This window comes from Phyllopteryx taeniolatus, chromosome 21, assembly GCF_024500385.1.
Source record: "Phyllopteryx taeniolatus isolate TA_2022b chromosome 21, UOR_Ptae_1.2, whole genome shotgun sequence".
Classification (NCBI taxonomy): Eukaryota; Metazoa; Chordata; class Actinopteri; order Syngnathiformes; family Syngnathidae; genus Phyllopteryx; species Phyllopteryx taeniolatus.
The window spans coordinates 8,947,739-8,960,864 of NC_084522.1; positions in this window are offsets into that span (position 1 = coordinate 8,947,739).

Below are 13,126 nucleotides of genomic sequence, written 5' to 3' on the forward strand. Positions count from 1 at the left end.
TCCAAAGTGTTTGTGACTTCTTCATGAATTTATGATTTACTTGTGCTGCTCTGGTGACTTGCAGCAATTTTGAGTTCCTTGGTAGTGAGCGTCGTCGTGTTTTAACTGTCAGCTACACCCCACCCAAAACAAATAAATAAATAAAGAGCAAAATTAATGCGCTGACTCGCTGAAAGAGATGAACAGAGGGCACTCTTGAAATGTTGTTGATGTACAGCCATCTTTGCTGTCTTGAACAGAGGAGGGAACTCCTCAGATTTATTACGCATCCGGCTAAGCCTAAAGTCAAACTTAGCAAAGTGACAACAAGGACAAGCAAAAACTTCACAAGGATTGCAAATGTTCAAGACAAAGACCATAAAAAAAATCTATGGACCTAAATGCAACATGAGTAATGAAAGAGAGAGCAAAGAGAGCTGGGGGAAGAAAAGGAACTGCAATTGGTGAAAAAAGCAAGCTTTCACTTATGGAGGTAGCGCTTCATTTCCTAGCCACCGAAATGCACGTCAATTGGTGTGCAGACCCGTGTATGTGGCTCATACGCTGAACACAAATAACCATTTGTATAGAATGAACACCTGTTTATCACCAGACCCACCCACAATATGTGAAAATCTGTAATATAATGACCTGAAAAAAAAAAAAAAAAAGCACACGGCAATGGAAAACCTTCTCGGTGGAGGTTAAAAACATGCTTCAAGGTTTTATTTACTAACATTTACCAACAAGATACTGTACATCATTTATCAAAGTGGTAGTCAACGCTTGTTTATTATATTGGCCTGTGCGAGTCAGTGAATAGCTATGTTGTTTTTCGAGCATCTTACTCAGCATGCAACACGCCCTCCGAGCGCAGACCGCAACGTTTCTGATCTCGCGCCACACATTCACTGTTGGGAGGACGTGCAAACCGCGGGTTTTTTTCGACATTGTACACACCACTGCCCCCGGAGCGCGCCTCTCCTTGGGGTTTTGTGGCGCCACAACAACATTACGCCGTGTCCACTCTTGACTTGTGACGGAGGGACGCTCGTTATTGGCTCGACCGCGAGGGAGCCGCCAGGCCAGGAAAATGTGTGGAAAACATGGCGCTCTTCATCATAAATTATGTTGACGGTCCTCTGGGCAGGAAAGACTCCCTTTGGAGTCTTTCATCTGACTTTTGAGCACCAATATACAGTATGTCACAATATAAGGTGCAGCTGCAAAACTGAATGAAATCCAATACCTGGATCCAAACTCTCGTCTAAAAAGAAAATAATGTTCAGTTCTGCTTGAGTGTATTAAGGATTTTCTAATGTTTTGAAGTGACAAAGTATTATAAATACCTCAATATGCAAAGCTATAGATACCACCAATGTATCCTACCAGACACCCGCAAATTGCTTATGATCCTGTATGTACAGTGTTCCCCCGCTAGATCGTGTTTCATCATTCGTGCCTACACTATATCGTAGATTTTCAAGCAATTGTTTTTTATGGGTTTTTACAGTACGTAGGCAAGTCCCAGACACAACGTAATTAAGAGGAAGAAGCAGAGAAAGGGGACCTTCTTTGCAAATTACAAATCCACAAGAAAATGACCCCCCAAATGGTAATAGCCTATAGATGCCACAAGATGGCAGTAAAGCAATACTTTTCTATAAGACAGTGCTATGGCATGTTAAAATGAAGCTCCGGCCCTCACGTAAAGATAGTTCCTTGGCGCCATGATGATGCTGAAGCAATACTCTTATATCAGTGTTGGCTTTGGGCTTAGCACAAAAACAGATAATAGGTGAGTTTTTTTAATCAAATAATGGAGGACAGGTTTTTCCAACCAAAAATTGTGAATATTTGAATTCACGGGTAGAGAATTGCAAATATGTGGGGAATTCTTAAATAAAAGATCATGTTGCAGTATCTCAACATGATCATTTATGATATATGACTATTTGAAATTTCGCTGCAGATTTTAACAAGAATCATGGAAGTTGACACACATGATTTGCCTTTGCGGGCCCCATAAAATCAGGTGGCGGGCCGGATCCGGCCCCCGGGCCTTGAGTTTGACACCTGTGCTCTAGGTCATGTGCTGCCCCGAATCTCGTTCCATTGTGAAAAACGGTTAATGAGTATTTGGCTTCTTTGTGATGGTGGCGTCAGTCAGACAAAACTGCCATAATCCTCCCGTGTCAAGTACTCTTCACCAAAGCACATGCCCGCACAAATAATGGAGTGACTTTACAAGAGCAACCTACAGTCGGCTTGTGAGTGGATGCCAGGCATATTATACAATGAATTGAATTTGCCGCATCACACCCGCGGTGAGTCATGTTGACTTTTCCCCTCGTCGCTCAGCCCGTATAGATTGAGCTCATCAAGGTGCATCTGGTTTTCTAGTAGTAGCGCATTATAGCGTAGGGGAAGAGATGGCTAAATGTAAGCGTAGCAGCAGCAGAAAGAGAGGGGAAAATGCTCCTTTTCTTGTGCGATCTGCATATGTCAACACTGCCATCCAGTGGATGTCAGCGTATCGGAAGCGGCAGAAACCACATAGGATCACATGTGATCCTCATCATTCAACAACTGCTTACAAGTGTGTGTATGTGTATGTGTGTGTGTGTGTGTGTGTGTGTGTGTGTGTGTGTGCGTGTGTGTGTCTGTGTGTAATTCGTCCACATGATGACCCACTACAACCTACAGTGTACAGGTACGGAAATCCAAAACCGCTTTAGTACAGCTCCATCCATCAAAGCATTTTCCAGTTACACAAGGCAACAGTGAGAGGATGCCATTTATCAGCTGGCCCTCACGCAGTGCGTTCAGGGACGCTCGGACACATACCGCCAAGCGGGCCGCGGGCCAACATCCTCTTTTCAGGAGAGTCATGCTGTCACATCCTGCCTGTTTTCGTCCTGTGGTGCGCCAATACAGGGGTATGTCTGTATAAAGGAATGACCCAAATAAGACTTTAGTTTTGTTTTTTTGAGTCTGGATGAGTTGTCATGGAGACTAAACATTCTCAGATTATGGCTAAAAAGAATACAGTAGATAGTTACATTAGGTACGCCTGCACAATCGCCTGAGCATTTACAGTACAGAGTCCTGTACTAATCGATGCATTAATTTATCCATTTATTCCTTAAAATTGGTAAAGACATGTATTCGTTTTAGACTTTACGCCGATCTGATCGGTGTTATCGGTATCTGCCGATAATTAGCATTTTATGCTGATCGGCTTTCATGCAATAATTCACCGATCCGATCAATGACGTCATCGATCGGTTCCGCACAAGACATTTAACTCCGCGTCACCGTTTCATATGAATCCAAAAGCTAGTTTCTTTTTAACCCTTGTCACGTGTCTTGTGGCGCAGTACTGCAAATATTTAACGGCCAATAAAGTTTTTTTCAATCTTGTCGGTTAAAAAGACGTCATCGGCGTGGCACTATTTTGCGGTGTCTCAGACAAACAACACGTAAGTTATTTGCAGTCTGTGCACAACTGAAGTACGTTGTGGGGAATGTCATCTAAATGCTTTAACACAACAAATATGATCGAGCCCCTGGAGAACGTACACGAGGATCAAGCAACGCAGCGTGGGGAAAAAAATTAAATTAAATAAAAAAAAAGGGAGAAGCCAAACGTCCGCAGACTGTGGATAACACCCATCCATCTAGCGGGACAGTGAGAAAGTTAGAGTAAGCATGTCCATAAATCCATCCATCCATTTTATGAGCCGCTTCTCCTCACTCGGGTCATGGGAGTAAGCATGTCATTAACAGTATTTATTAAAGTAATTTAATTACAACAAAGTAATTTAATTACAGTAAGTTAGCACCCATTATTTCTGTCATGTTGTAATGTTGATCTGACCTAAACTTATGTCAGTGGCCAATCCTTGAATGCCCTCTAGAGGTCATTGATGTTTTAACTTTTGTGTAAAATGCGAGAGAATCATTTTGAGCTGGGATGGGCTCCAGCACGCCCGCGACCCTAGTGAGGATAAGCAGTACAGAAAATGGATACAGTACTCAGTACACAAGTATATACAATAAATGAACAAGTCATAAAGTACACAAGTAGATACAACAAAACAACAAAAGATTAACAAAGCGGCAGGCCCGGACCACGTGTCCCCATCCTGCCTCAAAGTCTGCACGGACCAGCTCGCGCCAGTCTTCACTCAGATCTTCAACAGATCACTGGAAATGTGCGAAGTTCCATCCTGTTTCAAACGCTCCACCATCATCCCAGTCCCCAAGAAACCTGCAATCTCGGGTCTGAATGACTACAGGCCTGTCGCTTTGACATCTGTGGTCATGAAGTCCTTTGAACGTCTTGTGCTGGACCACCTCAAGAGTGTCACAGGTCCCCTGCTGGACCCCCTGCAGTTTGCCTACCAAGCGAACAGATCTGCGGATGATGCAGTCAACATGGGACTGCACTTCATCCTAGAACACCTCGACAGTGCAGGGACCTACGCGAGGATCCTGTTCGTGGACTTCAGCTCAGCGTTCAACACCATCATCCCTGAACTCCTTTCATCCAAGCTTCTCCAGCTCAGCGTCTCACCTGCCATCTGCCAGTGGATTTACAGCTTTCTGACGGGCAGGACACAGCAGGTCAGGCTGGGGGAGGCCACCTCATCCACACGCAGCATCAGCACTGGGGCGCCCCAAGGTTGTGTCCTCTCTCCGCTGCTCTTCTCTCTCTACACGAACGACTGCACCTCAGCGAACCAGACTGTCAAACTCCTGAAGTTTGCAGATGACACCACTGTCATCGGCCTCATCAAGGACGGTGACGAGTCTGCATATCGACAGGAAGCGGAGCGGCTGGAGCTGTGGTGCGGCCGACACAACCTGGAGCTGAACACGCTCAAGACTGTAGAGATGATCGTGGACTTCAGGAGGCATCCTTCGCCACAGCTGCCCCTCACGTTGTCCAGCTGCCTTGTGTCAACCGTCGAGACCTTCAAGTTCCTGGGAATTACAATCTCCCAGGACCTGAAGTGGGCGAACAACATCAACTCCTTCCTCAAAAAGGCCCAGCAGAGGATGTACTTCCTGCGGCTTCTGAGAAAGCACGGCCTGCCACCGGAGCTGCTGAGACAGTTCTACACAGCGGTCATCGAATCAGTCCTGTGTTCTTCCATCACAGTCTGGTTTGGTGCTGCTACAAAAAAGGACAAACTCCGACTGCAACGGACAATCAAAACTGCTGAAAGGATTGTCGGTACCCCCCTACCCACCCTTGAGGACTTGCACGCTGCCAGAACTAAGACAAGGGCGTGCAAAATCCTCTCGGACCCTCCCCACCCCGGTCACCAGCCCTTCCAGCTCCTTCCCTCAGGTAGGCGGTACCGATCAATGCAAACTAGAACTAGTAGACATTCCAACAGCTTCTTCCCTCTTGCAATCAACTTCTTAAACAGCTAATTTATAATTCCATTTCAACAAGCTGGCAATTTTTTGACTTGAGTTCGTTGTCACATTTCTGTGGGGCCAATTATGTATTACTCGTGCACTCACTGTAGTTGTCTCGCCGTGCTGCACTATTTGCATATACTGGCCACTCATGCCAGAGTAGCATCTGCTCCATTTGCACACTGATTGAGGAGTATCTGTAACATTTGCACAACCATTGTCCCAGATTATCGCACTACTCGTCACTTTAAACCGCATACACTCCTTGAAGTCTCAGTGCCCTTTGCACAATGGTCATTGCACCGGACTATTGCGATATTAGCCATTCGAACTGAGGACTCTGCATCTTTTTGCACAATTGTTTTTTGTTGTTGTTTTTTGTCAATGTCTTTATGTCTCCAAAGTGTTCTGTAAATTGACTGTCTTTTGTACTAGAGCGGCTCCAACTACCGGAGACAAATTCCTTGTGTGTTTTGGACATACTTGGCAAATAAAGATGATTCTGATTCTGATTCTGATACAATAAATGAACAAGTCATGTAAATGGACACATTGCTCCATCTTGTGATCGGATCGGTGATTGGTGATCGTTTTTTTTAAACTTCCTGATCGGTGATCGGCCCCAAAAATCCTGATCGTGTAAAGCCTAATTCATTTTGTATTCACTTTATATGACATGAAATCGTTGGTTAATTGATTTATTGTAAATAACAAAATAAAACTATTCATAAAAAATCTTACATATTCAGTCAACCAGTTATTTCTTTGATTATATAATAGGTTAATTAATTATAATGATTAGAATACTGTGGACAAAGGAATACAGTAGATGGCTACAATAGGTATGCCTGCTGCACGAGCCACTGAGCATTTACATTATAAAGGATGCTGTACTATTTGTAAGCATTTATTGCATTTAAAAATTCCTTTTCCCGCTAAAATTGGTAAATTAAAATGTATTCATTCATTTTTTTCTTTATTTTGTATTCATTTGTGTTTTTAAGTATTATTGTAAATAATTAAAAAATCTTATTTTTGTTTATTATTGTGGACAACAGGAATACAGTAGATGGCTAGATTAAGAAAGCCTAATGCACGTTCCATTGAGCATATGCATTATGCAGAGTCCTGTACTATTTGTTACATTACATTTTGCCCTTTTTTCAGCAAAAAAATGGGTAGTTAAAATGTATTCATTCATTTTGTATTTATGATATTATATAATTGGTGAATTGATTTCTGGTTCCAAAATCCATTTTTTTAAAAGGAATGAACTATTTTAAGTTTAAAATGAACAATTTTACATATTGTCACTGATGGGCTGAATCCTTGCATCTCCAATATTGCTACTTTTCATAAAATGTTATGAAACACCATCACATGTCGGCAGTACCAGCTGTAGAAGTCTGCGTCACGCCAATCCTTCGACCAGACAGAAAGGATTTCATACTTTATAAAAGCAAACAAGAGTGTTTACATTAGCTTCCTAAACCTTTTCAAATGTCTTAGGTCCATGAGTGAAGCAAATATATCGATGAGCTCACTTAACAGTGTCCGAGGCGGAAATTAATCTGTACGCTACTAACCTTGATTGATGAATGCTCTCTTCTGCACCAAAGCATTACAGCTATCCATTTTTAACAATATAGGCTTACTCAAATGTATCTAATAATTTTTACTCTTTATTGTCTCAAAAACATCCAGACTTACAATCTTTCGAGGACATAATGCCACACGACTACCGCAGAGTGAGGGAAAGGGTGGAGTTTTCCAACACTTCTCAGACAGTTCGAGAGATTTTTTTCTCCAGCTATTTTCAACATTTTAAATTGGTTAATAATTGCAGAAAAAGAAAGGATGATGTAGGGATAAACCAATATCGATTTGTGAAACTATATTAAATTGACTATGGTATATGTGGACATAAAAGGTTTCCACCCGACAGCGACAATATTTTAAATAATCCCTGGCCCATCTGTTCATTTTAAAATTCAAATGTGATCCTTGAGCACTCACCACCCACCCCTGATCTAATGACAATAACTCTCAATCATTTTACAATTATTTTTGCTAGTAGTGCAGCATTACTATCTTTGCGTATACACAATTTGTGATACAGCTTCTGCAGTGGATGTCATTCGATTGTGCAACTAACCCTAACTAATGGTGTGAAAAAACACTCAGATGTGATGTTTAATACACACTTCTTTACCTTTACTTTCTTTTCCAGCACCAGCATGCCCTGGGCTGCTAAACTTTATCAAGCGACACACACACACACACGCAATGGAGCCTGCTCCCACCTCTGAGTGTTTGTGTGTGAGGATGGGGTGTGTGTGTGTGTGTCTGTGTGCGTGCATTTGTGCATGGGTTTGCTCTTCAGGGCTAGCTCAACTTTATCACATGTTGGCATCTAAATCCAGGAATAAATGTATTCTATATTGAACGCTCGTTGATCAGAGTAGCAAAGTAAGTAATCTGCAGCACTTTTTAGCACCCAGCTGTTAAGAGGACCGACTGGACTGATACGCTATAAATAAAGGGTAAGGAAGCTATACACGTTGCGATTGTTGACTGGTTAGTGCGCGACTGGGAAAGGAGAAAAATTGTAACATACACCAAAAAATTATCACAGATGACAATTTAAAGTCAAATAATATGTACGGAACCTAACCTATCTTTTGGAACATCAAAGACACATTTACATTCTTCAATGAACCTAACAAAGACAAATTTGAATTTTCAACAAAACCTAACGCAACAATTTAACCTAAAACTTAATGTAAGTGTCAAAGCAATTAAAGAAACCTAACATGTTTCCTTCACTGTCAGCGCTCCCAGTTAACACGGATATTTGACTTCTAAATCAGTCAATGGCAGTGAATGAGTTTAAACTTCGACATTTTAAGTGTTCCATAGCCCAAACCTTTATTTATCCAAGTAAACAACCTAGCATACAAATTTTTTGAATCATCAAAGACTAGAATCTTCAATTAATCAGACAAGTCTTTTTTTAACATTAGAGACAATTCAGAGTTGTCGAGATTTGAATCCATAACTTTCTTGCTGTGAGGCAGCACTGTTAGCCACTGTTTCTCTGTGCTACCCACCACGCTAACATCTTGCATCTCGTGAGGCCTACACTGGGTCAGAAGCTAACGAAAGAAAGAAGACAACAACTATCATCGACGGTTAGTAAAACTTCTCCAAAAGCCTGCGCGCCGCTCCCAAACGGGGCGATGATGAACGCCACCCTGCCGCTTTTGTCACTTTGTCAAGCTGGCTGTCAGTCACTCTGTCACCTTCAAGCAGCCTAGCGAGCGACGCGTGGAGGCTGAGGCCGCATCAATCACACTCTTGTCAGCTGCAAAGGCCTGTGTTTTGGACGCATTATATACACACACGCACACACACTTTTGGGCCAAGACACCGAGACTATTGAGTCTCGCCTAAACTAATCCAGCTCATTTAGGAGGCCAAATATTTGTCTATATGTTGCCTGACTTTAAAGCAGCAAAGGGAGCATCACCATTCACACAGTAACACACACACCTATCTGAGGCAATAAGCCAGTAAAAGGAGTGTGGACTCAAACAAAAAAGGGCCAGTTTTTAAAAAGCAGAGTGACATTTTTCCAGAGCGATCAATTTAAGCCGTGTCATCACCTTACAGACGTCATCCATGTCCCATTTTGTTGTGCGCATGCGTCACGGGAAGCACCACATCATGCAGTTGTGTCGATACTTTCTCCTCACGGCGCCACAGCATCCCTCCCTGGTGAAACAGTGGAACAGAAGCCCTGAGAAATTTGTGACTGTGCTGTAATTACTGGTAAAGATAAGTGTTGCTAATGAAAAAGGCAGAGGGACACTAGGACAAGAGGGTGCAAATAAGGATAGAAAAATGAGATACCAAGAGTTTGGATTGGCTCACTTTTTCCTTCTCTTCTGGATCTGATTCGGGGAATATTCTCTGCATGAAAAGAGACTTGTTACGCAAGTGAAGGTTGATGAACAGAGGACAGACGGATGGACGGACAGGTGGATGGAAGGATGGGGGAAAGAGTGCAAACAGAAAAGGAGGTGGAGGAGGAGAGTGAGGAAAAAAACAACGCACATCTTGTGAAGAAAGCCCACATGCTGAGTTTACAAGTGGTGCAGTATGACTGAATGGGCACGCATACTAATTCCAACAGCTTGATGTCTATTGGAAAGACACCGCGTACATTTTTAAAAGTCTCCGAGACGCACGAAAGTGAAGGAGTCTGTACTTTGGTAGGAATTTAATTCATGTTGATGAGGTAAGAGGTCTATCAGGGGGAAGCCTTTATTTGTTTTTGAATGATATGAAACAATGTTACCTGCATGTTAGGTCAGGTGAAAATGCTGTATAAAACTAAATACAAAGTATTATGTGCTGCTGTTTTGGTTAGCAAAAGAGTTCAACAGTACTGACTGGTTGTCGTTGAACTGATATAATTAGTTAGTGGTTGGGGTGGAGGGTGGGAGAAAGGAGTATCAATTTGGGTTTGGCCTTTATTTGTCTTAATTGGGGCCCGGCATCTAATAGAAGGACCGCTACTATTTCAGAAAAAAAAATGCGATAGCTGAAGAACTGCACTTTTTCTTTAGTACAGTATATTGTATATATCAAGTAAATGCTGAGAGACACATAAAAAAAACTAATCAATGAATATAAGAAATAAAAACAAATAGCAAAAATAAAAATTTTAAAATACTTTAAAATTCATAATTACAGTATTCAGGAAATTTTAACTAATTTTACATGATTAATAAAAAACATACATTAAATGAACAAATAAGATCAAATAATTCAAAAACAAATAACAAAAATAACACTTTAAATAAAATCTAAAATACATTAACATTCATTTAGGAAATTAAAAATAATGTTACTTTATTAATAAATACATACTATAACTGAAAAAATAAGTTTGCTACAAGTAACATACAAAAACTAACAAAGAATATAAATATAAATCTAAAATAAACATTAAAAATGATAATTTTGTGTTTACATAATTATTAAATACTATCTATACGTACAGCATATAAATGAACAAACAAGATGAATTAATAAAATAAACAATAAAATTTACTAATTAAGGAAGTCATGATTTAACATAATACATACATACATAACTGAACAATTAAGATAAATTCTTACACGAAAAACAGTAAGCATCAAACGTGATCTGCAGTATAATAATGATCAGCTTTGTGACGAATGGACATTTACATACTTTAGACTTGTATTTTCCTGAATTGATTATCTGAGAGCAGCTTAACTGCGAATGTTTGATGTTGGTTCATGGTTGATTTTTGCCCTTATTTTCAAAGAGATTACAAGCAGATAGCAACTTGCCTCACTCCTTTGCACGTGTATAAGTATGTGTATGTGTGTTGTGTGGACATGATGTGCCCTGGTAAAATTGAACTGTCATGGCCAGAATAGGCACTTTGATCATTTCATGTTCGCAGTGAAGAGCAAAGAGAAGGATGAGTTGAGTGGAGGAGAAGGAGGAGAAAAGCTGAGGGGAAAAGGATGGGCAAAAAAAAAGTGAGTAGGGGAGGAAAGGAAGGAGAAGGAAGGGAATGCAAATGAAACCAGGAAATGTGCATTAAAAAAAAAATCAAAGTGGAAAACTATGAACTGGGCAACAAAAGAGCGAACAAGAGCGGGCGAGGGCAAAAAGAAACTCGGGGGACAAAAAGACGGGCGGCTGATGGAGGTTAAGGGATGAAAGCCGCCTTTCAGCCCCGAGACGGGGATGTGCTCGGATCTCGCGCCACTAACCCAGAATCCATAGCGTGAGATGACTTCCGAGAGTTCCTTTCATCTCCACAACGTACCCGCAGTGGTCCATCAGTTCGGACCCTGGGGAGGGAGACCTCAAAACACACACATACACATTGTGCAAGAGTGCCAAGTAGATGAATTTATTGTTGTGAATGGACATGGCAAGAACTTTGGTTTCATGTCTCCTTCCCTGGTTGCAATCCCACTTTTGACACCAAACTTGAGCGTAATTCTTTCAAACCAACAATGTGGAAAACACCAATCGTATTACCTATTGCATCAACCCTCTCTTTCTTTGACATTCTTATGTCAAAATACACAAAAAATAAAGAATTACAGCATATATCTATTCGCAGGGGATAGGGACTTGGCCCTGCAGCAAAAAGCAAAAATCTGTAAATGACGCCCCCCTAAACAGGTTAATAATTGCCTGCACATCCCGCACAATCTTACGAAAGCACTACTTTTGTCTAAATGAAACCCCTCAACACACATCAACATAATTCCTTGGCTACAAAGATGTCAGAAGATGGCCGCAAAGCACTACTTTTGTGTAAATAAAGCTCCTCAATTGACTTCAATATAGTTCCTTGGCACCAAGATGTCACAAGATGACAGCAAAATGCTACTTTTGTTTAAATAAAGTGCTTCAATTACCTTCAATGTAGTTCCTTGGCCCCGAGATTCCACAAGATGGCGGCAAAGCACTACTTCTGTCAAAATGAAGCACCTTTATTCACTTCAACATAGTTCCTTGGCACAAAGATGGCACAAGATGGTGGCAAAGCACTACTCGTATTTGTGTCTCAATGAAGAGATGAGGTCATTTGACTTCAACATTGTTCCTTCACACCAAGATGTCACACGATGGTGCCAAAGTTATATGAATTTGCAAATGCCGAGCCAAGACTATGTGAGGGGTTCACTGTCCGTAAAATCTACTAGTAACTCTCTGGTTGAAATAACTTGGTTTTGGGGGGGCGTTACGGTGTAATGCAAATGCCGAATATGGCTTTCATTGCCATGACAATGAGGGAGGGGCGGCAATAGGGTGTTACAACAAAGCAAGGGCTACTCCGTGTTGCCGTTTTTAGCGACTTCTTCTTCTTGACGAAATGTACCTGCAACCCAATATATGACGAGGTGTACCGCCTGAACAAGAACCTTTTCAATGGATGGAAAAGTTTGATCAGCAGAATTCAAAATGGCTCACTCACACAATTTCAGAAATAGACAACTAACAAAAGATTTACTTCGGTTGAGTAGTTTCACGCTTGATGGGTGGGCAAGCACCCCAGGGAACCAACTATTTCTACACAAACTATTAAAAATTCAATTTACATAATATGTTCACTTTAAGGAGGAAAGGTTGCATGTATTAAACTATCACATTAATACATAATAGTAAGTGTCAGTGATTGACAGGGTCACAAACTTTTTTTTGCTGGTTTTGCAGTTCCTGCTTTTGAGGTGACTTTGCATACAGTATATGTGTGTGTGTGTGTTTTTTGTCCAGTCAAATGAGACAACGTCTATCATGGCCCTGTTTTCCCTCTACAAGGAAGAGATGGCTAATTGACATCTCGTCAAACGGTGACCTTCGCATCCAGGTCAATGTGAGGAAGAGCTGCTGTCGGCTACAGATCATTCTAAGATACTCACACAGACCCACCAACAAAAAGTGTTTTATAACAAATATGTAAATTTGCAAATGCCAAACTGCGAATATGCCGAGTGCATTTACACAAAACACCTTATGAAGATTAAGAATTAAGATTCCAAGGGAGTCACTGATGGTGTAGTGGTACACTCGCCTGACTTTGGTGCGGGCAGTGTTGGTTCAGTTCCCACTCAGTGACAGTGTGAATGTGAGCGCAAATGGTTGTCCGTGTCT